Source organism: Fukomys damarensis, unplaced genomic scaffold, assembly GCF_012274545.1.
Source record: "Fukomys damarensis isolate Sample0158 unplaced genomic scaffold, DMR_v1.0_HiC HiC_scaffold_1, whole genome shotgun sequence".
Taxonomy (NCBI): domain Eukaryota; kingdom Metazoa; phylum Chordata; class Mammalia; order Rodentia; family Bathyergidae; genus Fukomys; species Fukomys damarensis.
In genome coordinates, this window is record NW_022900913.1 from 44,091,393 (window position 1) to 44,117,671 (window position 26,279).

The window sequence follows — 26,279 nt, forward strand, 5'->3', positions numbered from 1 at the left end:
TTCTTTTGAGACACAGTCTTGCTATGTAGTTCAGACTGACTTTGAACTCACTATGTAGCACAGGCTGGCCTCAAACACCCAGCTATCCTCCTGCTTCAACCTCCTGAGTGCTGGCATTACAGGTTTGTGCCACCATGCTCGGCAGAAGTGTCTATAATTAACAATGAAACAAATCAAAAACAAAAGGCTGTCCCCGCCTCCTCTATTAAATGCTGCTCAGAAAATTCTAACCTAAGCAATCAAACAAGAAAACCAAACAGACAGTACAAAAATTGAAAAGGAGGAAGTAAAACTACTGCATATTTGCATGACAATTTGCTAACTCAAAATTCAAGCGAAACAACTAAAATATATAAGGCAGGAAACTATGATTTATAAGAAGGTTGAATACTATAAAATACATATCTATAATACAGTACATTTTCCAGTTAAAAAATGAAGAAATTATCTCATGTACAATTGTCATAAAACATATGTAGAAATAAATTTAATAAATGTGAAAGTCTTACATAAATAACACTATAAAACATCACAGAACATTTTTTATGCAGAATATATAGTTTCCTGAGTGAGAAAAGTCAACATTATAAAGTCGTCATGACTCTTCTCAGATTAACTTATACATTTTATAGTTAGTTTTTCTCTAAAATGTTTTATAATTATGCAATTTGAATTATGATGCCTATTTTTCTTCTTAAAGTCATCTTTCCTGGAATCCTCTAATGACTCTTGACTGTAGGTTACTTGACTTTGAGGCCTACTACACTGTTGTCATACTAAGTTTTAGTTTCAAAAAGTACCTGATTTCAGGGTCTTTGTACTGTACATTAATTTCTGTATTAGATTCTTGTTGCTTAGTTTTGCTTGAAGATATCTTCAGGTCATACTTGTTTTATAAATTTAGAAGGGCATGTAGAAAGTAAACTTGCAAACTGATCCTTTACATGTTCAAATACATCTAATACTTGATAGTTTGGCAAACAAGTTTGGCTTCTTCAGTATTTTGTAACACTGCCTACTTTGTCCCAGGTTCTGGCCTTGTTAATAAGAAGTCTGATAACTTTGAAAGATCTTTCTTTGTTCTCAAGGAGGTTTTAGATCAATTTCTTATCCTTGGAATTCCAAAATGTCATCAGTATGTGTCTAGGTCACTATTTTTCCCCTGTTAAGCATTTCAGCCTGAAGAATTAATCTTCAGGTTGGGCCTGAGATTTAGCTCAGTGATTTCATCACCTGCCTCGCAAATACAAGGACCCAAGTTCAACCCCTGGTATCCATAAATAAATAAATAAATAAATAAATAAATAAATCAATCAATCAATCAATCAATCTTCACATTGAAGAATTTCTTTTTCTATTATTTTTCCCTTCCTTTTACCACCCTAGTTTCACTACACTATTCAGATCACTTCACATTTCAATAATATTTTAGCCTTGATTTTTGCTTTTGTTCTAAGAGATTTGCATGACTAAGTCAATATTCAAGCATGTTTAATTTTTTTATATTAATTATTCAAAATCTGGTTCTAGTTCCTGGAAAACTGATCACAATTAATGAATATATTCTCTCTGATAGTTTTTATTATTTCCCTATTTCCTGGAAAACAGAAGATAAATTCTCTTCAGAAAAGTAGATTTTTCTTGTATATTCATTAGTTTCTTTTCATCCATGGTGTTGATATTCTAATAACTTATATAACTAGAGGTGCAACACAGTATTTAGAACGTGGTTATATGAGGAGAAAGGAACCCTTCTCCATTGTTGGTGGGAGTTCAGACTGGTGCAACCACTATGGAAATCAATATGGAGATACCTCAAAAAGTAGGACTAAAAGTTCCATTTGACCCAGCTGTCCTTCTTCTGGGTATCTTTCCAATAGAATTAAAAGAATCACACCACAGCAATATAAGCACACCCATGTTTATAGCAGCAAACTTTGTAATAGCGAAAACTTGGAAACAGCCCAATTGCCCATCAATTGGAGACTGGATAAAGATGTGGTTTTTCTATAAAATGGAGTATTACTCAGCCATAAAGTATGAGAAACTAGAGTAATTCATAGGAAAATGGATGCATGTTGAGGCCATACTCTCTTTTTTTTTTTTGGTACTGGGGATTGAACTCGGGTACTTGCACTTGCAAGGCAGGCCACTGAACAGCTGAGCTAAATCCCTGGCCCGAGGCTGTACTCTAAAGTGAAATAAATAAGACACACACTTGTAAATACCGAATAGTTTCTCTGGTGGGAAAAAATAAAAGTGTAAATAAGATCTAAATTGTATAACTGACAATACAAAATAGGATGAAAAGGGATGAGGGTGTGGGGGAAGTGGAAAGGGTAGGGGAAAGGAAATAAGGGAAAAGAAAGAAATATGAGATGCTGGGCGTGGTGACGCACGCCTGTAATCCCAGCACTAGGGAGGCTGAGGCAGGAGAATCGCTATGAGTTCAAAACCAGCCTGGGCTACATAGTGAGTTCCAAGTCAGTCTCAACTACATAGTGAGACCCTGTCTCAACACCCCCCCCCAAATATGAGAAAAGGAAAATATGGAAACAAAGTCATTGCAAATAGGGGAGGATGGAGTGGGGAGGGGAGGGCAGGGGTATAGGGAAAAAACGAGAACCAAGATCTTTCATGTAAAGGTACAAGATCCCAATAATAAATGTAACTGTACTGTATACTTAAAAAGTACCAATAAATTCAAAGATAAAAAAGAAAGAAAATGTTTATAATTCAATTCCAGAGAAAAATTTAACGGGAATTTTTGGAAAGATATAAAAATAGGTTATAAAATTAACTCATGATTTATAAATTTATTTGTATAATTTAGCAAAACCATGTAAAGTAACTTAGAAAATTTTCAAAAGTAAATTAAAATAGAACATGTTCTCCCAGATAACAAAATACATTTTAATAATAATTATAACTTCAGTCTTTTTGTATAAAAATATGATCTAAAGATTAAAGGTAGAATCAATCATCCTTGAATTTAGTAAAACATAGAACTGGCATTTCAAGCCAATAAGAAAATGATCAGTTATGCTACTGAGTTCTGACAATTTACAAAATCCAAGAAAAAAATTTCAGAGCCAGAATTTAAGTAAAATAAATTCCTGATTATTTAAAGCTTAAATAGATAATGTAAAATCATAATAGGTTTAGGATTAAATGTGAGTATGTGTTTAGGCAGGAAAAGCCTTGTTACAGATTTGTACAATATATGCCAACTATATAGACAATTTAAAGTTCTGTTTATTATTTAATAAAAGTAAAAATAGAAATGAGTAAATGATGAAAGTATTTAAGCAAAATAAATATAGATTTAATATCCTTAATCTCTAAAGAACACTCTAAAATCAATAAGAAAATACATCAATAAATAATGATAAAAGGCAAAAATACATGGTTTTCATTAGACAGAGACAATAATTTTAATATTTTGGATGTTAAAATAATTCATATTAAGACAAAAGAGTATTTGATTAATCAAAGATAGATATAGTAAATACAGCATTGGAGAGAGCTCATAACATCACTACCATTGATAGAGCACATATAGTATTTCTCCAGGGCAATATGACAATAATAGCAAAAATAAATCTTTTTTAAATTGGGTATATATCATTGGTTCAACAATTCTAATTCTAGAAATACATAGTAAGGAAATAACCAATCCTAGACATAAGGACTCTACCATAAACGTATTTGTCACACCATTGAAAAGTTATAAAGGCAAATTATGGAAAACATGAATGTAAGATGATAGGGAATTTCTTAATAAGGTACTTCAAATTCATAAAAAGAAGTGCCATTAGAATTATATTTAATGACAAGAGAAGTGTTTGTGCTATACTATGTTGAAGGGAGGGCAGGGAATGGGAAAAAATAAGAACCAAGATTATGTAAAGGTACAAATTTCCAACAATGAATATCATTATATTGTATACATTAAATGAACAAATAAAACTAAAAAAATAAATTTGAACAGCAGAATATAATCTCCTTGTTAAGAAAAGTCCCTCCCTACCTTCTCCCACCTTGAAAGAAATTATTGCTTGACAGTGTAATTACTGATAGGTTATTTTTTGCCTTTTGCTCATTATTTTATAATAGGTGTGCTATGCACTCAGTCATTAATAAATGTTTGCTAATTTTTAAAAGTATGCATTATATCTAGGCTGTCTTAGTATCATACAAACTACTGCCTTTTGGACAGAGTTAAAAGAGACACTAGAAGTTATGAATTAATACGAATTGCACAAGGACAACAGCATGAATAGGCTGTCCCAGGCACAGCAAAATGTACAGATAACCTAAAGATGTATCTTGACTTTAATAATTGTATAATCTTTATTGAGAAGATACATGAAACTATTACAAAATAGATACATGAAACTATTACAAAATAGTCTCCCAAAATTAAAAACCAAGCACTTATTCATACCTGAGAAATATCAAGTGTTATTAGAGATCTAAGAACTAGGAGGTATATATAGACAACAATTGCCCAGGAAGCTTCCCAATGGAAGTGAAAATTGAATGATATTTTAGAACCAGTGACAGAGAAATGACAACTTTTAAAAGGTGTTGGGGTGGTAGAAGGACAAAGAATAAAATATCAGCAGTAGCTAAAAACAATGTCATTTATAGAAAATCAGCCTGAATTTGCAAAGGGTCTCTGTAAAAGAATAAAAAATAAACAACCTAATAAAGAATATGCTATCACTGTTCCATTTTATATGTGAGAAAATGAAAAATTGAAAGGCTATATAACTTGCCCAGGGTCACATAACTAAGAGCAGGAACTGGACTTTGAACCTAAGGCAGCTGATTCCAGAGCCCAAGTTTGGCCTATCCTGACTCCTCTAGCCAACCTATAGCCTCTGGTATAAATCTTTTATATGGGACTTTGTTTACAATGTTTCCTCACACAGAAACTACTCCTCTTTCTTTCTGCTCTACCAAATCTCTTTGTCTATCCAACCTCCACCCCACCCCAATTCAAAGTTTTTCTTAACCATTCCAGTGATTCTTAGAATTCTCTCTTACTCTGGATTTGAAGACATCACTCTCCTCCAGTTTTCTGCCTATTTTTTCAGCTGCTCTTTTTCAATCCCTTGGACAATTGTAGCTCTATATTTCCCTTTTCTCACTGTATCATTGTGCCTGTGAGTACATCTACCCCCAAAGCTACAGCATCTACCTACTATCATGCTGAGAACTCCAGCTTAGATTGCTTTTGCATATTCCACAAATTTCTACTTGAATATACATAGATACCTCAAACTCCATATTTGTGACACTGATATTCACTGGGTCTCAAATTTTTGCTCTTATTGAGAGCAGATTATTTTGAGTCACTGAAGCTAGAAATTCAAGTACGAACTCTTGAGTCCTCCTTCTCTCAAGCTTGATCTCCTAGAAGTCACCACCTTTTGTCCACTTTACAAATAACTACTGAACTATCTCACTTTAACTCCCTTAGTCCAAGCCCTCTTTGTTTCTTACATGATTATTGAATTTGAAACTGCTTGGTGCATGTTCTTCCCCTCCAAATTCCAATTTTATCATCACATCAGCATTCCCAACTTTTAGAGGTCATGTGCTTCTACGAACACTTCCACACTCCCTCAAATATTTAGATTCTCTATATGAGAAATGTATACCTAATTCAAGTACTTTTTCTGCAGGTAATTATATGTGGGTACCATGCATTAGAAAATGCAAAGCCGATTCAGGCATACAATCCAGAAAATGCTTATATTGGGTTTAAACATAAAATTAAAAAATCTTTACAGAGAATCGTTTTACTCTGAATTGTGTCAAAATGAAGGAACAGGTTAAAACTTAATGCTAATAGTTTCATCTTAGAAGAAAATCACCCATTGATGCCCCAGTGCCTAAGAAACAATTCTAAGTTCCTTAGCACAATATTGAACATCACTTAGCAGTTCATGATAGGTTACTGTGTTTGTCAGGCTTTCTTCACTGTGACCAAATACTTGAGATAAACAATTTAAAAGGAAGAAAGGTTTGTTTGGGCACATGACTCCGGGGGTTTCATAGTTGCTTTGGCCTGTACCAAGGAGGAACATCACAATATGGGTGGTGAAGCAAAGTTCACATCATGGTGGCTGAGAAGTGAGACAGGAAGGGGCCAGGTCCCAAGACAACCTTTAAAGGTACCTCTCAACCCCCAGAATGGCCCAAATCTCTCCAACTAGACTGCAACTAGACTCTTAAAAGTTTACACCGCTTTCCAGTAGTGCCATTAGCTGGGCAAAGCCTTAACTAGATTTTGGAGGATACAGTTTTAAGATATAAACCATCATAGTTGCCTCTCTTTAATCGTCTCTCTCACCTTTTCCCATATCCGTGGTATCACAAGTGCAACATGTTGCCTTAAAATGGCCACATTTCCTTGGGCTACTGACCTCTAAACATATACAACTTTCCTCCCTTGGTTACTCACTTCCTATTCTTAAAAGTCCCACTCTAGGAAATTTTTTTTTAATCTGAGAGAATCTCTGATTTCCTTTCCTTCTCTTTCCCAGTCTTGAAATGTATGTGCGCAATCACAACATGCTGTATGTTATATATCTGACCATTTTACCTTTCAAAGTAGCTTACTTGACTTCTGGGACTTTTTTTTTTCTGTTCTCATATTTCTTTCTTTCCCTTCTTTCCTTTCCCCTACACTCTCCCCCTTCCCCTTTGGACCTTTTCTCCCTATTTCACATTATCTATTATATAATTTTGATCCTTATTTATACTTTCCGTTTCTCACACCAGAGAAACTATTCGGCATTTACACGTGTGTCCTATTTATTTCACTTAAGAGTATAGCCTCAGTGTGCATCCACTTAGCTATAAATGTCTCTGGTTTCTCACTCTTTATGGCTTAGTAGTACTTCATTTTATAAAAACCTATTAGAAGTACTTAATATTTACATTGGAATTGATACATGTACATAACACATCTTAATTCCTTTTTTCGTCCTTTCCCGCCCTCCTCCTTCCCTCTCTTTATCTTTTTCCCACTGGAGAAAGATCTACCTCCTTACTTCCTATTATCCATCTCCCATTTTCTATTTATAATTTTTAAGAGAAACCACGTAATATTTAAGTGTGTGTGTCTGGTTTAATTCACTTGACATTATAGTCTAAAGGCACATCCATTTTCCTAAAAATGACTCAAGTTGATCTTTATGGCAGAGTAATACTCTATTGTGTGCAAATATATTTGCTTTATACATTCATCTGCTGATGGACATATAGGCTGCTTCTAAGATTTAGCTCTGATTAATTGTGCTGCTATGAACATGGTTATGCATGGATCACTATAGTAAGATATTTAACTTTTTGGAGAAGATATCTAGAAGGTGAAGAGCTGGGTGTAATGAAATTTCCAGTTTTAATTTTATGAAGAATATCTATACTGATTTCCATACCATTATACTAGTTTATTTTCCCATCGACAGCATAGAAGGGTTTCTTCACTCCCCTCACCCTTTTGCAGCCTCTCTGGCAGCCTAGTACAATTCCTAAGTGCAAGATACCTATGTATTGAATGAATGGATGACCTCCATTCATATTTACTTTTCCTTTTTCTAGTGCAATTAGCTAGCTCATTCATTCATTCATTATTAATAATTTACCTGTCAGTTTCTGGAAATACAATGATGAATAAGATATCATCTTTGCTCCCAAACAGCATTTTTAAATTGTGTCATCTCTAATCGGTCAGTTGTGTCTTTTCTTCAATATATTTACTGCTTTTCACTGTTCCAAAATCACTGCAGAAGTACACTGTGAGTTTGTGGAACAGCATTATTTTTCCTTTAGGGGATTCTTGTACCAGAGATTCCTGCTACAAAGAAAATCTGTGAGTGAGCTTCAAGTAATTATGGTTGCTTATTGGTTTTTGTGGCACAGATGTGCTAAGTGGGCTGGAGGGTAGAATTATGAGTTCAGAAAAGAACCAGAATGTTTTGTGTGATTCTATGTCATCAGCTCACCTCTGTGATGCTGATTTCATTAACATAAAAAAGACTATTTTATATTGAGTTTTAGCCAACATTATGCATTAGTTTTATTATATTTAAGAATTTTAGGGATTTTTTTATATTTATAGATATTATTGTTCCTTAATTCTACATAATAACAGGAGGATTATACAGCTAAGATTTATTGAGGCTTCATGTAATACTGAGTAGTTTCTCTGGTGTGAGAAACTAAAAGGGTAAATAAGGATCAAAATGCTGATAATGTGAAATAGGAAGAAAAGGTGTAAAGGGGTAGAGAAACTGGGGGGTAGGGAAAAAGAAAGAAGAAAAAGGAAAAAATATGAGAGAAAGGAAAAAATGGAAACAAAGTCTCTGTAAATAGGGTGGAGAGGATGAAGGGAGGGCAGGGGAATAGGGAAAAAATAAGAAGCAAGATAGATCATGTAAGGGTGCATGTTCCAAATGAAATGATGAATGTAACTGTATTGTATGCCTAAAATGTACCAATAAACTTAATGAAAAAAAGAGAAAAATTTTAGGCAAAAATTTTATATGAATTAACTTACTGAATCCTTACAACTTTTATTACATTCATTTTATTGCTAGAAAACCAAGGAACAGAAAACTTCACTAATTTACCCAGCAAATTTAATTGGTTATCCCAGAGGTGGAATTCAAACAGCCCATGAATTTCACACTACTGTATTAGGTTAGGAGCACTAAGTTGACTGCTAAAAAACTAGGATTTTAATCTTACGTGCACCATTTATAGTGAAGTGAGCTTAAGGATATCATTTACCTTCCGAGATCCTTTGACCTTTTATCTCTTACAGTCTATGAGGAAGAGCTTTCATATAGTCTTCTATAAATTTTACAAATTCAAGAATTTCTTACAATAAGTTAAAATTATTTTTTAAGAGTTTGAAGAGAAGTCTTCCAGAAAGTTTGCGAAGGCAGAGAGATGAAGTAAGACACTAGCACTAAATGTTCAAACACCCACTCACCCAGTTAAGCTTCATGTTTTATTGCTAAACCTGAGGGAACAAAGGAAGAAAGTAAGCGAGAAGGTACAAAGTCTGAATATTCAAGGACTAATATACATGATTTTGTTGATGATTTAAGGGCACTAACAATTATTTTGAGATTAGCAAAGAGGTACAAAACTACAAAAAATAGTCAAGTTTTTAAAAATTATCAGAACTATCTGTACAAGTACAGTTTCATTACATACCTTTTCTTTACAAAAGAAACTTTGTGTTCTAGCCAGGTCTTATTAGCAATCAATTGGAAAACAATAGATAAACAGTGGGAAGGAGTAAAAGTGAAAAATGGTGCTAAGTCCAGAGATGCTGCTAAATATATCCTCATTATAAGGATAAGGTAAACAATTACTGGATAAAGTTGCCTCTTATTGTCAAGTTGCACCGATACTCTAACTGGTTCCCTACAGGATACTTGAAAATGCCTTTTAGAAAGTACTTGCATGAGGAAGCGTAACAAAAAAAAGTCCCAATGCATACTAAATATATGAAAGAATATTCACCTGCACTGGTAATCAAGGAAATGAAATGATCTCATTATAGAGCCTCCATACTTGGGAAAAATAAAAAGGAAAGCCTGACAATGCCAAGTGTTTTTGACTAGGAGATAGCACAGGAACTCTCATATGCTTTTCACACTGTTAACCAATTTCTCTTTATCAAGTGAAATTAAAGATATGAATGACTCAGGATATTACTTCTAGATGTATTTTTCCCATAAGGCATGCATATGTGCATCAAAATATATGTACATGAATGTTCATAAGTTTGTTCATAATATTCTCTGTATCGAAACTTTCCAACTGTATAACACTGAACAAATCAATTGTATCTTTACACAAGGGAACACTATACAGTCATACATCATCATTCTCATGATGTACAACAATCAGCTACCTATAGCACTGATGAAACTTACAAGTATGATGTGTAAAAGAAGCAAAACTCAAGAGTATTTACAAGAGGAGTACACTTACATAATACATAGAAACAAGCTATAAAAACTGGAATATACTATATTCATCTGGTAAAATTTTAAGAAGTTAAAGAATTAAAGTCTATTGGCTCTAAAAGCGCCACACATCTGGTTTGATTGAAATTGGTGGCAAGGACAAGAAAGCACAATTGAATTTTAATTTTAATGATCTCTAAGTGATGCTTCAAACATAAACATATATTCAAGATGTTGACCTTGAATCTATTTTCACAATTCAAAAACATGCTTTTCTCATGAATCTTTTTTAACAAGCTTTGGCTGGGTACATGTTTCTCCCAGATGTGTGGTGTTGTATAGATACGACTTTCATATCTCCATATATGATTTTAAACACAATTATAAAGAATATGTTTATGAGGAATATATTTATTTCAGAAAATGGAAATAAGAGGACAGAACTAAAATGGATTTTTATGAGCTTATATAATAATGAGGGTTTAATAAAGGTGTAGGGAAAGTGGGAAGGATAGGGAAAAGGTAATAAGGGAAAAGGCAAAAATATGAGAAAATGAAAAAATGGAAATAAAGTGTAAATGGGGAGGGGACAAAGGGAAAAAATGAGAATCAAGACCTGTCACATAAAGGTACAAGATCCCAATAATGAATGTAACTGTACTGTATACCTAAAATGTACCAATAAAACTTATTTTTAAAAAAATGATTAAGTCTAATAAATTACAGATATAGACAGCATCTATTACTCCAATGAGAGTTTTCTGTTTTTTAAACATGAAAGGATTTTATATTCCTAAGATATTATTAAATAAATCAATTAATAATTTCAGTATAGTAGAAAGTCTCCTAATCGTGAACATGGAAAGTGATTGTGTACACAAGTTTGCCATTTAAAATCCCTGTGTTAAAAACTTGATTGTAACTTGGTTGGCTTGGGAGCCACCTAGGGGATTAGCAAAGCACACTCACTCCTAGGTGTGTCTGGATAGGTCTTGGAGATGTGAATTGGGTGCTTTATCCGGTCTCTGCCCCTTCCTTTCTAGACTACCTTCTTTGCTTCCAGCTACCATGAACTGAGCAGCTTTGGTACGCCATGTCCTTCTACCTGGGAATTAGCCAACTATGGGCTAATGAAACCATGATCCAAAGAAATCATTTTCTCCTGTAAGTTATGTTTGCCAGGTATTTGTTCCTAGCAATGGGAAAGCTGGCCAACACATTCTATTTGAGGAATTTATGTGGCAAGGTAGTATGGCAGTTGAGAGAAGGGTCTCTAAATGTCAGTCCTGGATTTAAGTACTAGGTTTACCATCTACTAACTTAGATAAATTGTGTCCCCCACCTTTAGGCCTCATTGTCTACTTTCAGATGTTCTCAAAAGGATACAAGTAAATGAGCCATGTGAAGAATTGAGTAAAGCACCAAGCACCTTGTCAACTATCCATCAATGTTAGTCATCATCATCATCTTCAGTAGCAGCAGCAGTAGCAATCTTCTGATCATCGACAAAACTTGCCCTACCTGAGTTCTTCCTACTATGAGGTGTATCTCCAAGCCACCTTCTTCCTCAACCATAGTTCCCCTGGCTTTCCAGTAAAGGATTTCCAGTGAAAGAGGGTAAAGCCATATGCACGCATTTTCTTTTCTCTTTCTCATCTCATCAAAGTGAAAGTGAATGAATATAAGTGTATATCCACAAAGGCATAGATAGAGGGGAGTATAGATCAGAGAAATATTTCAACTGATTTTCTGAAATGGGAAAATGGATAGAGGATTAGAAACTATATTAGCACAATGGAGGGAAGGGTAACAGAAAGTCAATTTATTAATATGTTCAGTCAAACATGGAAAGATTTAGCATTTGGAGGCAGCATATGCTAAGGCAGGAGTTCAGAGAAGGGCTGAAACTATATGAAAATTTTATGGAGCTTTTGGATCCCAGTGACTTCCTTCCCCTGTTGGAAGCAGGAAATCACACCAAGAAAGAATTTAAACTGAAAACTGTAAGGGGGGTGGGGGAAGGAGAGGCCCCAGATTGATTAATGGGAATTGAATTGAAAGTCTATAGATTTCTTAGTAAGACACTCAACTTCCTTATATGTGCTGGTCTCTGAACACTAGCAGTATGTAAATACCCCAAGCAAAAGTTGTGAGGTGGCAATTAGGAAATCCTTTAATAATGACTTGGGGAAACTTTCCCAAAAATAAGACAGAGGAACATCCAATTAGACAACATTAAAACCCTCCAGTTAATAAGCTCTATTTATGTCCTAAGAACTTTTGATGATGTAGTTATTGCCATCACTGTTATTTTGCTATTTGTGGGTCATGAAGGAGAGAAAATAGAATAAGCAACAGCATTAACTGAACGAAGAAATTCATAGAATTTCAAAAAAGTATGATAAAAAAATGAAAGGAATGAGAAATGAGGAGGAAAACATTAAGAAGCTAAAGGATTTGATCTAAAATATTCAATATTCAACTAATATGAGCTCCAGAAAGAGAAAATGGAGGCCATAAAATTATCCATGAATAATATGAGAAAACTTTTCAGAGTTGAAGCATTTATCTGGCGTGAAAGGGTCTAGTGTGTGCCAGAAGAATGCATGAAGACTAAGACAAATAAATGATCATCGTTAAATGGAGTCATTAACTTCTACAAAGAAAAATACATCATGAGAAGCTATCAGGATGTCATCAATATAAGAAAACAATGGCATGACACCTGAAAAATGTTGAGGAAATCCATTTTTAACCTAGAATTCAATTGTAGTGCAACCAAGCCTGAGATGACAGATGGTGCAAATAAAGGCCTTGTGGCCCCTGAATAGCACATAGGAATGATTTCTGAAGCAGCAATCTTAAAAGCTAGAGCTTATTGCAAACTTTGATTCTAAGTATGGAGTCACAGGCAGGAATCTAATATCACCTCAAGATTCTAGAATTCTTAAGACCAAATTATTTTTTAAGGTGGAATCAAGAGGCTGATGAAAGTCATGAAGTCTGTCAGACTGTGATTCTGGGGGAAAAACATACTATTTTTTCAGATAGCTAAGACCTTTGAAGATATAAGTCCATGGGTTATACGTTGCAAGACAGCAGCAAATACTCATTCTGAAGGCAGTTTTATTCATACTGTACTTTGCATGGTGCCACCGAATTTTGCAGGAAATAACCTTTTAACGATAGCTAAAGATGCAGCATTCAACTATCCTATATGACAAAGGAGAGAATTATTTTGCTATTTTATGCTTATTAAATTACAATGTAAAATATTTACTCACAATTCCACAATAAGGTGTTCTTAGTTACTACTTATTACATAAAAAGAATGAAATAAAAATAATCAAAGTAAAAAAATGCCTTTTTTTGTATTCCAGTATTCTTTTATTTGTAAAACAAAGAATAATATAATAAGGGATATTATTTATCATAGTAATTGATTCCCCTTTTGCACTGGGGATATTATACTTATTAAATCATTGAAGGACAAATTTAGGTAACAGTGGAGCTATAGTTCTTCCAGAAACAAATAAATAGCTATGTGTGCCAAGAAAACTTACTTTGAACATTTCTTAATTGCTCTTTCTTCATTTCTGACTACCTGATTGGCATGGTAACTACTTTCTTCTGCTATCATTTCAAGTCTGCTCTTGAGTTCACCTGATTTACCCTACCAGGAAAAAATGAAAAACTTTTTTTCTTCATTTTACTCATACAGTATATTGAACTATTGATAATATTAGTTTCTTTAGCTCTAATTCTCCAGGCTGTTTCGATAATTAGCTAACATGGCCATAGCAGATTAACAAGAATGAAAAAATTATAATAACATTCCTTCTTAAAATAAGAGTTTCCAGAAACATAAACCAAAGCAAAATTCAGCCTGAGCTAATGAATAGGCTATTTTAGCAGTTCTCAATTCATTCCTGATGAGGATAGATGATCTTTTATTTCCTGTAAGTATTCTGTATTCATTGTACAAGTATCCTTTTTTGTTTAACATGTGCAAAGCACTGTGCTGGTTACCTGGAAGAATTTAATGGGAGAGGGTGAGAACATGTAGCATTTTCTTTCAAAGGAGAGGGGGAATTTGTGAGATTTGATGGTAGAAGTACCTACAGAGAAAACTGCTAAACAGGAGGGGGTGGGGAAACTAAGAATGAAGAACTAAATTGTGAATAGAGGGCATAGCTATGATTCATTTGATAAGTAGTGGAAAGGGATTCCTTTTCAGTCCTGTTACTCTTCTCCCTGGCAGTCACTTCATGCTATAAAAACAGTATTACTGGCAAAGTTCAAGGGGACAGTAAGATTTCAGCATCTATTAGCTAACTATGATCACTTAGTTATATATAATGCGATGTTGCTAGCTCATCAAAACAGATCATTGCATTTATTTCTAGTGGACCAATTGGTTTTTATGGGTGCCTAGTACTTTTCCTTCCTTTTAAGAACAACATCCTGATTTCCTATGTAGAGCCTCTTTATAGTCAGATGGAACCACTGCAATCCATTGGTTCAGAGGAATAGCTATACCATTAACTATGTGGAAGATACTGGAGAGAAATACTTTCTCTTTGTCTGTTTGCCACATGACCCAGAAATAGATGGCACTAAAATTCTAATAGTGGTGTTATCCTCGTGTAGGTGAAATCTGAGAATGAAGCCAAAATGGGAGTATTCACATATTGGACCTACAGACAAAATAAAACCTCATAGAGTTCTAGTTAATATAGTACCCATAGTCTAAAACCTCGTGGAAAACATTGGGGTGAAGTCATCAGTATACCAATGTAGGAGAAATGCATCGGGGGGGACATTTTAGCAAGCATGACAGCAACTGTATGGAGATGTATAATAGTCTTTGCTGTTACAGTCTAATAACAGTGTCAAATTTTGCCCTCTAAATTCATTGAAGAGTAGGCTCAGAGTTGGTTATTAATGAGAAGAAAACTTTGATTAATATAAGATGAAACTTCAAAATAGGAGTTTTTTTTTAAAAAGTCATTTTCTCTTTGTAAAAGTCAACATGAACCTGGCAAATAACCTGTGATTACAGATACGTTTAATTCAACTAGCAAAACCAACCAATCAGAAAAACAGATATGTGAACGTGAAGCATTCTGATAGGTAGAAAACACAACCTTACAGTACTGCTGGGTAGTGGATTTTGGCAGGTGGTACATCATGTCAGTACTTTTATGTAAGCCACAGCAGTGTTTGTCTTCCTGAAAATAGTTCCTGTATTCTAGAAAAACATAATATAAAACTTCATTCTGGTTCTGACTTCATCACACCTGCAGAGCTATCAGAGATTTTTCAAACTTCTGTTCATTCGATTTAATGAATATTCCATTCTCTCTACTACCTCTGCTTTCTAAATCTCCATAATCAAATCACAATGAAGCAGAACCACAGAAGAACGCCACACCTTCTGAGGAAGAGAATCAAATTACTGAAGCAGAACTGAAAAAAAAATCATATAATTATCTTAGAAGATAATTTTTTCCTTAAATATTATTTTTCTTCCCATAAAGCATACACAGGAGCAACCTATGAGCACTAATGTGATTCTTTTTAATTACTGCTTGTTTTATTTTTTTTTCTGCTTGTTTGTTTTAAAGACAAGTAGAGAAGAATCTGCCTAAAAGCCAAATACACTGATAAATGTTTACTGAGAAAATCTTCCAGATGGAACTACTTTGAGGAAGGTCAATTACAAACCTCATGTCTCTCCTTTTAATGATATCCTTTAATGATCCCCTTCCATTCCCAGAAAATTAAATCACAAAAATAGCTCAGGCTGAGAATGACCCAGTAATCCTCATAATCACACTGCAATGACAGACAACAAGATCAAAGTACAGGTGCACAAGAAATAGGGATTTCCATCTTATTTTAAAACATGGACTTGCTGCTAACTGCACATCAACACTTTTTATCTTCCAAATCCTCATCTTCCAAAAAAAAAATTCTATGGTTCCTTGATTAACAAATTTCCCTCACTCTTTCTCTTCCCAATTTCTATTAAACATTAGCAGTTCACATTTTGTGGCTGAGTTTCCATATAGCCTATAACAAATTAATTTAAAAAATCTGGTGAGTTATGTTGCAATGATGTTAGCACTACTGTCTCCAATACTGCAAGGAGGAAATGTGGTGATGGAAAACTAGATAAAGACAACCCAGTACCCATATCATCAGTCAGAAAGTGAATTAGGCAACAAGTAGGGGATTCATTAAGATAGGGGTTTGAATTTTAAATTAAGAAAATCCAGAAACCAGCCAAGGCTGGAAAGAAGATACTATGTGTAGCAGGCACCTAGTTTCCTGTATTTCTTCTCTACCATCTTTAACATATGCCTTCTATTCTTGAGGTCATTCAGGTTACAATATGGCCTTTGATTCTTCAGCCATCATAAAAACTAGTAGGGGTGAACCTGTGGCACAAGTGCTGCAGGGGGCTGCTTCTATCACTGGAAGCTCTAAAAAGTTTGCTATCAGTGAACATTCTTAAGTCAATATTAGAAGAACAAGGGTAAAAGTGTTCTTGACAGGAGCTCCCTCTTCTTAACATTTCATTTGATATACCTATCTCTAAGGGAGTTTGAGGAATGTAATCCTTTAATTAAGCAGATGCTCCTCCTTGTAATAAAGTTTCACTTAGTAACCTTTATTATGTTGTTTATTAAATGAACAAATCTGTTAAAGATATTTGGCCACTACCATGTTAAGGATATTTTGTCACAGTGCAAAAATCACTGATTCCTTCTGACTGTGTCTGTGCCAGTTTGTGTACTGTGTGTAAGAATATATGTGTTTCTCTTGTAGCCACGTCATGAATATTTTAATGTCCCTGTGTACTAAATGACTACTCATCAAGTATGCAGAATTTCCCAGAGGAAATAGAGAGCTGATATACTTATGAAAGAAAATGTCCTCAGCATGGTGACTGGTTGTCATGTAAAACAATCATACATTTCAGAACTAATATCTTGACAATTGTATTTTTTCATTCGTAATTTTCTTTCCTGTCTTCAGTCTGTATGTGATCTTAATACAGCTTATTCCTATCCACAACTGGTTTAATTTCTTGACAAAATATGTCCTATGTACTTTTATCTTAGACACATACACACACACATCTGTGATTATTCTTAGAAAAACATGGCAACTGTTAATGTACCAAAGAAAATACGGCTGAAGCACTCCGTCAAAATCAGCAATGCCATAATATTGAGTGGCTTGTTGTTCAACTGTTGAAGAAAACAACTATATTTAGTGTGTTTATCTTATAGTGTATATGAGTTGATGTTATTTAATGCTTTGTTAACTATAGTTTTATATTTCTGAATACTAAAACCTTTAACATTGATTACTATTGTGTATGCTTTTAATAGAACTTACAGCGTATTTTACTGTGAAAGGAAAAGTACCAAATAATTCATTGTTTGTGTCTACAGTGTTTAAGGCTTGAGTTAAGAAAATTGTCATTAAACAGTAACTTCAGAAGATATCCAAACTAGTTTTCCACTGGAAGACTTACAAAAATGTGTTGTGAACAAACTTATGTGTTAGGCAGATATACGAATCAGTTATTTCCATTCTTACCATTCTTGCTGTAAAACACTGCAATGGAAGTACTGGGAAGCCTTGGTCTTTCATTTCCTTTTTTCCCCCTCCATCCTTCCCCCTGCCCTGCACTATGTTGTTCATCTGCTGTTGTTGTTGCTGTTTTTTAATGCTGCATAAATATGCATTGTCTCATGCCTGTTTGCTTTGGATGCCATGTGCTAAATTGTAACAAATGTTGCTTCTTTTGTTATCTGTATACAGCTCCTTGCTTTAAATTAGTAGATTCTGAAATAGCTTTTCTTGCATGTCCAAAATAAAAGTATTGCATGTAAATAAAAATCACTGATTTCTCAACACTGGATAAGATTTGAACTAATCTGTTACTTACAGACAGAAATTCTCAGAGCAAAATATTAAGAAGTCTTCCCCAAAATATGAAACCCATTATTAATCAGAGAAGTAGGGGCAGAGTTTAGATCCTTGATGTATCAGTGAAGATCCATTCTGCAAGTGAGAAAGCAAACTACAACAAGGTAAGCCCAGGAAAGGCAACTCATCAACACGAACACTAACACACCTCTACACCTGAGTCAGTCCCTGTGACTCACACTTCCATTTTTACTGTCATAAGTGCTCACAAGCTGTAATATCTACCCTTCTTGGTTATAAAGTGAGAATCACCATATTTGCCACAAGTCATGTACATGTTTAAAACAAGACATGAGCCATATAACGTGACAGTTGGAGTTACTGTTTGTAGAAGAATTTGATGTTCCACACTCACCGGCAAAAATTGGTACCTGAGTTTCCTGAGTGACTCTAGGTATTTTGTGGCAGTGGCATTTAAAAAATACAGACATTTTTACGTTTTTCCAAATTCATATTCTTAAAATAGTGGCACTGTTATGCAAAAGAGGTAGGACTGTTTTGTAGGTTTTTAAAAATCTTTTAAAGTATTGCTCTTATCTTATCTCTTCTCGGACTATGGTCAACACTTCTGCATTCCCCCCAGCAGCATTCTCCATGTAGTAGTAACTTGCACACTGCATGCTTTCTGTAGCACTTGAAACTACATTTACAACACTAAGAACCACATTTGCCAACTAGTTATAATATAATAGACCCCGTTCTGTTTCAAGCTTCTTGAAAGCAGGGAGCATACCTTTATTTTTCATAACACTCATCGTATGGACACGGATTCGTTTCCCTTCACAATGTCTGGTTTATAACATCTCAATACTCTCACAACTATTTTTCCTGCTTTCAGAGGCTTTACTGATCTTTTTCTCTCACTCTTCTCACAGCTGAGGTTACTCAAGTGATTGTTTCAAAAATACACAGCACAGCAAGCCATTTACCTCTTCACTGATGCACAGCACCCTACAGTGTGAACTTCGTTAGAAGGTGGCTCTAACTTGTACTCATACCTAGACTTTTTCGGTACCACTTTTTTCCATTTGCACACTATGAATTATAACCTACTCAGAAAGCCACCTCGTTTTTCTACATGTTATGATTTTGTCCATGCTGATATCTCTGTCCAAAATGCCCTTCCTTTTTTGTACAGTGATTCCAAGTAGTGTCCCAACTGTAGATTAATTAGCATCTCTGAATAGCTATGCTACTCAGGAGAGAAGGAAACTTAGACAACAACTGAACACGACTGTACACAAACTGTCATTATCTATTGAATTTGAAAAATTCCATAAGTGTAGAAATTGTATTCCTTTTATTCCACTGTAAATCCCAGGTTTTGATGCATAGGTGATAGGCAATAGTTTGCTGAATAAATGAATGTGTTTTAGGAATAACTGGATTTGAGAAATTTTCTTAAGAGTCTGTCATAATAGATCTTGTTTCATTTGGTTCTATGCTTACAGAAACTGATGTAATACTTAGATGCAAACAATGACACATCTGTTTTATTTCTCCAGTCAATGTCTGGAGCACAGAAATATCCTTTCAGTAGGAAATCCAGGTTCTTTTTCTGTGTGAGAACTCGCCCTCCTTCAAACTGTCTATGAATTTCAGAGGCTATTCAGTCTAGAGTAGAGTTTTATTTTTGGTGGGCAGAGAATAGCTAATTAGCATGAAGGCTTAACCTTGCTATGTGGTATCACAGTTAAACACTAGTCCTGCTTGGTCCGTGTCCTTATTGGTTTAAGTCTTTCAAATTTCTAGGAAAGCTCAACTTTGTACTCCAAGATTGTGGCTCTTTGATTTTATTCTCGCTTGTTCAGTAAAAATTAGCCCTGTTTAGCAACATTAGGAGCTTTGCTTGAGCTGGTAGTGTAGCTTCTCTACCCTGTAGGCATTAAACCCAGGACTTGCTGCATCAGTAATCTCTCCTGACTATGATCAGTGAACTCCTTTGATCCATTCTAATAGGTTACCTTACCTCTAACTGCAGGGAGAAAGTCCAGGGAGGGTTTAGATCTGAGTAAACTTGTGAATTTCTGGGGTTAATTTGAAATACAGGACTTTCTTCAAATTGTTCAAATGGGAGGGGACAGCTTCCATTTTTTGTGGGGCCCGGTATCATTGCAGGCACAATATTTACATAACTATGGGAGTCTACTCAGTGATTTTTCTAGGAAAAATTCGTATATCAACCCTCAGCAGTCTTTCCAATAATATAATTACAAGTAGGGTGTACAGATTTAGAATTATTGCCTTTTCAGTCACCCTCATAAATACTCATGAAGATGCTTAATGAAATTAACCCTTATCTTCAAATATTTTTTACCTTAATAGCAATAATTTATGCCATAAAGATGAGGTAGGATTAGGACAACTGAGAAACTCTTGCCCTAAATGTCCTTCCTGACTAAGGACACAGTGAGTCTGATATGCAACTATTTAAAAAGAAGTGTGTAGCCCTATCAATCCAATAAAACAAAAAAATTCATTTTGAGGAAAAGATTTGGCATTGTAGGGTCACATTTGAGCAGGAGAGGATGAATACAATAATAATAAATTTCAATTAGATGACAAAGTCAGCCCTAGGTCACAGTACCAGCTGTATCTTTTCCACTGAGAATTGGAAAAGGATGTTTAAAATTCATCTTATGTTTATTTAAAGAAGACATCTTAGAATCCTTCCTTCAAATCTGTCCATCCCAGTTGAGTTTTATATAAAACATCATCCAGGGCAGAACACCCAAAATCGAGACTTTATTGAATGGTAGTGATGCTGAAAATGTACATTCTTTCTTAATGCCTCTAAAATCCAGATGTGCTTTATAATCAATGCCATCTCGAATCTGATGAAATAAAGCAATTGAATATTATAATTAAATCAAACATTTTAGAAAGGTAAACATAGACAACTTCCAAATTTTCTAAATACGTGGATTCCAAGCCCAGGATCAGTATCTACCTCTTCTAGTCTACAAGCATGTGAAAGCAGAGACACAGAAAATAGTGAACAACCCTTCAAAAGGAGAAAAATGGTCAGCTGAAGATGACAGCCTCACAGTCCAGCAGCAGCAGCAGCAGTGGCAGTATTTCTTTAAAACTTATTACAAACCACAACATTCTCAGAATTTACAGAAAAAAAAATCATAATCCTTGGGGTATAGATTCTGTGATCCATGTTTCAACAAGCACTTTGGAAGTGAGTTTGAGAGTCACACGTAAAATAGCAAGACAAAAGAGATATTTAATGAGATGTATTTTGCATACCTGTGAGACCAGCAGCATCCTAACATTTCAGCCCTCTGATAAGGCAACCCTAAGAGAAAGAAGATTCTCAAGACTCAATTCAGGGAAGTGCTTTAAAGCTCTTCAGTCCCTAGCTTCTGTCTCTATGTTTTCTAAAGCAGCTTCTAAGTTAATTTCCTCTGTGGCTGAACTACATGGAGAGAATGAACTGATTAGGCCAGTATGTTATCTTGTCTACTTGTCAGTATATTTCTCACTGCAACTTACTTATTGTTCTTGTTTCTGTATTACATTCATGAATTCTGAGTGTCAGAAATAGCACCAGATCTAACTATTTTATAAGAAAATCAAATTTCTGAACCTAAAAAACTAAAGATCATTCTAAGTTGTGTGTATTATGAAGACAGAGCTCAAAAGGATTCACTACATCCCCTAGCCATTTAAATGGACAATTTACAAGGTCAAGAGAAGTTAGTGGAGAATTAAGGGCAATTAGGTCAAAATTGCACATTGGCATTCCTCAGGTCAAATCTGGCCCACAGATGTGGTTTGTCTAGCCCACACACATTGCTTAAAAATTGGAAATTTTCACATAAAATTTTGGACTTCTTCTTGTTTTAAAAAGTCCAAAGATTTGACAATAGGGAGCCCGCAATGAGACGCTTCAGCATTAGTCCAGAGCTAAGCAGCCTTCCTTGGAGGTTTCCTGGAATCCCTAGGATTCTTTACTGCCTTGTAGCTGGCAAACTTTCCCCTTTATAACACCTGCTGGGCCCTGCACATTCAAGTTTGATGACCAGGGACCCATCTAACTATTTTTCATGAAATAGTAAAACCATTTTCCATGAAAATAGATAATTATGCTGATTTAAATAAGAGATTTCCTAGAAAATTAAGCCCACTTCACACATTGATAGCTACTTGTACGAATGTTTGAAAAGGAGTGTAGAAGCAAGTTACTTCAAAACAGACAGGTATGGGGCAAAGGTTGCTGCCAGACTCAACTGAGTCTCTAATATAGATCTGGATCTGCAACTTTACTACATGTAAAATTATCCGAGCCTCAGCTAATATGTTTGTTACATGGGAATAATAATATCTACCAAGGATAGGAAGGAAAGGAGGGTGACAGGAGTGAGAAAATGAGGAGGATGAAATAGGGGTAAAAAAGAAAAGAAGGTAAAAGGGAGAAGTGAGAGGAGGAAGAAAAGGAGAGAGGAAGGAAAAAGAAAGAAAAAAAGAGGGAAAGAGGAAAAGACCTTGGTGCTCAAGTTTATACAGTATTTGAATGCACTTAATAGACAGATTCTTTCTTCCTAACTGCACCCCATCTGTTTACTGCAAACTTAAGGACCAAGCCAACAGGAAGCTCAGTTTGCCATGGCACAAGAGCAAAGCACTTTGAACTACAGGCATCTTGTACACCCAAATTACATACTGTGATACACACAGAATTTGAGTTGTTCCGCAATACAGAAGCCAATTATTCTTGGCATGTACTTCTGTCGTGCAATCCAAATCACCATCCCTCACATGTGGAACTGTGCCACATCAAATGCACCAAGTCATAAATTCCTTAAACTCTTTGAAAGTCAGAAACTGGAGAAAAAGTTTGGTTTGCACACTAGAAAGAAAAAAATGTATGTTTAACATAATACTGGATTATGAAAAACTGGGACAACATTCAGGGCGTAGGCTGAATTTTTCCAAGGAAATGCAGCATACTCATTGCATCTTCAAATGTTAGTAAAGCAATTTCATTTATAGATTCATCTTTTATTTTTACAAATAAAAATTACTCTACAAGAGAATAGGCTTTTTCTAAAAACATTCCCAGCATCAAACCTTAAAAATAGTACTCTACATTGATGTGTGTGTGCGTGTGTGTGTGTAAATGTGGTAATGGTGAGGAATGGAGAGAATTAAGCAAAAAACTAGGGCTAACGCATTAATAGGATGAATATCTGTACTTTATATCCTGGTTTGGAGATGACCTAGTACAGCATTTCTCAAAGTTTTTACCATAAAAACTATTAACAAATTCATAGGGGTTCAGTAAAGCAACCTCTTCTCCCCTACCCAAGGTTTAAATTTATTCAAGTTCAGTGAACCAAAGTCAACTGTGGTTCAAAAAACTAAATAAAAAGTGTAGAAAGAAATAATTTGTAAGCTTTAAATAATATTTATTACTGCATATTTTTATAATCACTGCTAAATCATTCATTAGTTATTATTGTTAATCTCTTAGTATGCCTAATTTATAAATTAAAGTTTCTTATAGATACATGCAAATAGAACAAGACACAGGATTTATAGGATTAGTTGCTATGTGGAGCTTCAGGTATCTACTGGAAAGTCTTAGATCATGCCCTGCAGATAAGGAGGACTACTGTATATACCTCCGTGTGTTATGTAACATATCCATATATTCATATCTATATATTAATGTGGCCATTAATTATTGTCAACTTGATTGGACTAAGAAATGCCTAGTAGACTAATGAAGTACACTTTTGGCTATGTTTGGGTGGGTCCATAAGGCATGACCTTGGGTACCATATGTGGTGCCTGGCCCCTTCCTCTTGGGTGCTCCTCTCTTGCTCTGGTTCCTGGCCCCCATGAACTAAGCAGCCTGACTCCATCATGCCCTTCCTGCATGATGTTCCTGTCTTGCAGCCAGTCAACCATGGAATGAATCCTCTGACACTGTGAACTAAATTAAACTTCTTTCTCTTTAAGTTGTGGATGTCTGGTACTGTGTCCAGCAATGGAAACGCTAATACCCAGACTAGAACAAATTTGCATTTACAAAAATATTTTAGCACGTGTGATACATTCTTTCTCTTCTCTGAGCAATTTCATTTTTTCTTACTGTTGATTATGACCCACTAACTTGAAGTCATAATGTTTTAATAATTTGCAACCCTTAGTTTAAAAGCACTAAGAGGGATTAATCATTCAAAAAAATCTTCAGTGCACCTTGTAAATGACATACTTTGTGCTTTGGGTAAAGCAGCTTGTAAACACTGTTCTTTCTTTAATGAACAAAATAGACATTAAATAAATATAGCAGCCATGATAAAATATGCATAAAACATGGTTTAATTTCATCTGTAATGAATGTTGAGAAAGGTGAATGTGGGTACTCTGAGAAGCTCCCTTAAAGAAACTTCCCTAAATTTAAAGCATTTAAATGGATCTCCTCATGGGTGCCAAGGTAGGGAAAGCCCAAAGTGAGAGAGGTCAGCATTCAGAACATGCCTAGCTTGGCCAGAGTTGGCACAGAAGGGTACAGGAGGCTTCCCAATAAGCCAAGGGGGTCTAAGCTGGGATGATGATATTCAATCCCATGGCTGGCTCTAGGGGTTAATACATTTCTTAGCCTATTGGGTCCAGCTTACATTTAACTCTTTCTGACAATTCTTGACTCACTGGATCTGGAAAGGAAAGTGGAAGGTATCCATCATACAGTGTATAATGACCCAAAGAGAATTGTTTGCCCTCTCTCAGATCAACACAGAGTCATGAAAACAAGCCCCGACAAGACTCTCAAGCTAGACCCTGACAGTAGTTGTTGAGTGTGAATTGGGAAAAAGAACCTTCCCAAGCCAGGGAGGTTCTTCACCAAGTAGATAAGAGAAAAAGGAGATTTGGCTGGTAAGTGCCCAGGGGAGAGGGAGTGCCCAAGGCATGTGTCCACCCTCCTGAGAGGGACATCCCTGCTGAACACACAGATGTTTTGTGTGTTCAAAACCAGGTCCACCTGACCCTCTTATCATATGTAAATGTTCTATATCAACAGTCTGACAAGCCAGCATTCTGAACTTACCCACTGGGGAGAATGTGTACACAGGCGAGCCCAAAGCACTCTGTAGCTCTTAAGGAACGTCCTGATATCGTACCTTAGTACCATTAAGGTTCTTTTGACTTTGACAGTAGGAGTCAGCACACTTATGGGCTGTGACAAGATTGCTTTTCTGACACTGTATGGCCAACCCCAGGGCAAGATGCTCAGAGTTACTGCATCAAGAAAAATACTACTCTAAGGAACTGGGTAACCATCTCTTCTTCCCTCGGCAATTATGATGGTTTATCCCGACTATTAACTTGATCAGCATGAGATGCCTAGGAGCGTAGTAAAACACACTGCTGAATGTGTCTGCATGGGTCATGGGGGGCGTGATCCTGGGCACTATATCATGTCCCTTGTCCCTTTCTCTGTTTCCTGCCTGGCTCTCTACTTCCTAGATACCATTTAGGTTGACAGCTTTTCTGCCATGCCCTTTAACATGATGCTTCTGCCCTGTAGAGTTGATCATTGACTGAAACCATAAGCCAAAATAAAACCTTTACTCTTTTAATCTGAGGTCATGTATATTGTCCCAGCAAGGGAAAGCTCACCAATGTGGTAATACCCCTAGGTAATCACGCTCCTCCAAACCAACCACACACTATATTTTAGTTTAAAATAGTATGTGTAGTAGTTACACAGAGCTTACTTTTTCTTGAATGCTGACCATATAATAGGCATTATTGTAAGCACTATGTGGTCTATCTCATTTAATCTAAATATCAAGGTACTGTTATTATTATACCCATTTAGCCACTACAGAAACTAAGATCAGGAGGCACCAGATCTCATGGCTACTGAATGGCAGGGCCAGGATTGATTATAATCTGAATATAGCGCTGATACTTGTAATTAATATCTGACATTACATATTGTCAATTCCTTTATAGACAGAAGGATCTGAACTATGTTGAAAATATCAGTTTGCCCCCAATCACGGCTTGTGAAGTTTTTCTTTACAAGGAATCAGCAAGCAAACAATCTCTCCCTGTGTGCCCTGATAATAGACACAGTTTGGTACCTTACAGAACATCAGTATATTTTTCTGTGTTATCTGATGCTCAAGCTGGCTACCTGACATCTCGTATTTTCTCCTTCTGGCTTTCCTGTGGTCTCATGTGGAATAGCTCCAGCCGATTTTCAGCTTGCCTACTTCTAAGCTATGACTCTGCAACCATGATCCTAGA

The 26,279-nt window shown here is 35.5% G+C and overlaps 1 protein-coding gene and 1 long non-coding RNA gene across 4 annotated transcripts in view; one reads left to right on the forward strand and one right to left on the reverse strand.

Moving 5' to 3' along the window:
• The window catches only part of Pde4d (phosphodiesterase 4D), a 1,223,725-nt gene that overhangs the window by 102,973 nt on the left and 1,094,473 nt on the right, over positions 1 to 26,279 (reverse strand). The window lies entirely within an intron of this gene.
• Positions 6,062 to 11,569, forward strand: LOC104864123. Its single transcript, XR_780769.2, has 4 exons — positions 6,062 to 6,185; positions 7,849 to 7,888; positions 11,045 to 11,165; positions 11,350 to 11,569. It is a non-coding gene; the product is annotated as an uncharacterized LOC104864123 (long non-coding RNA).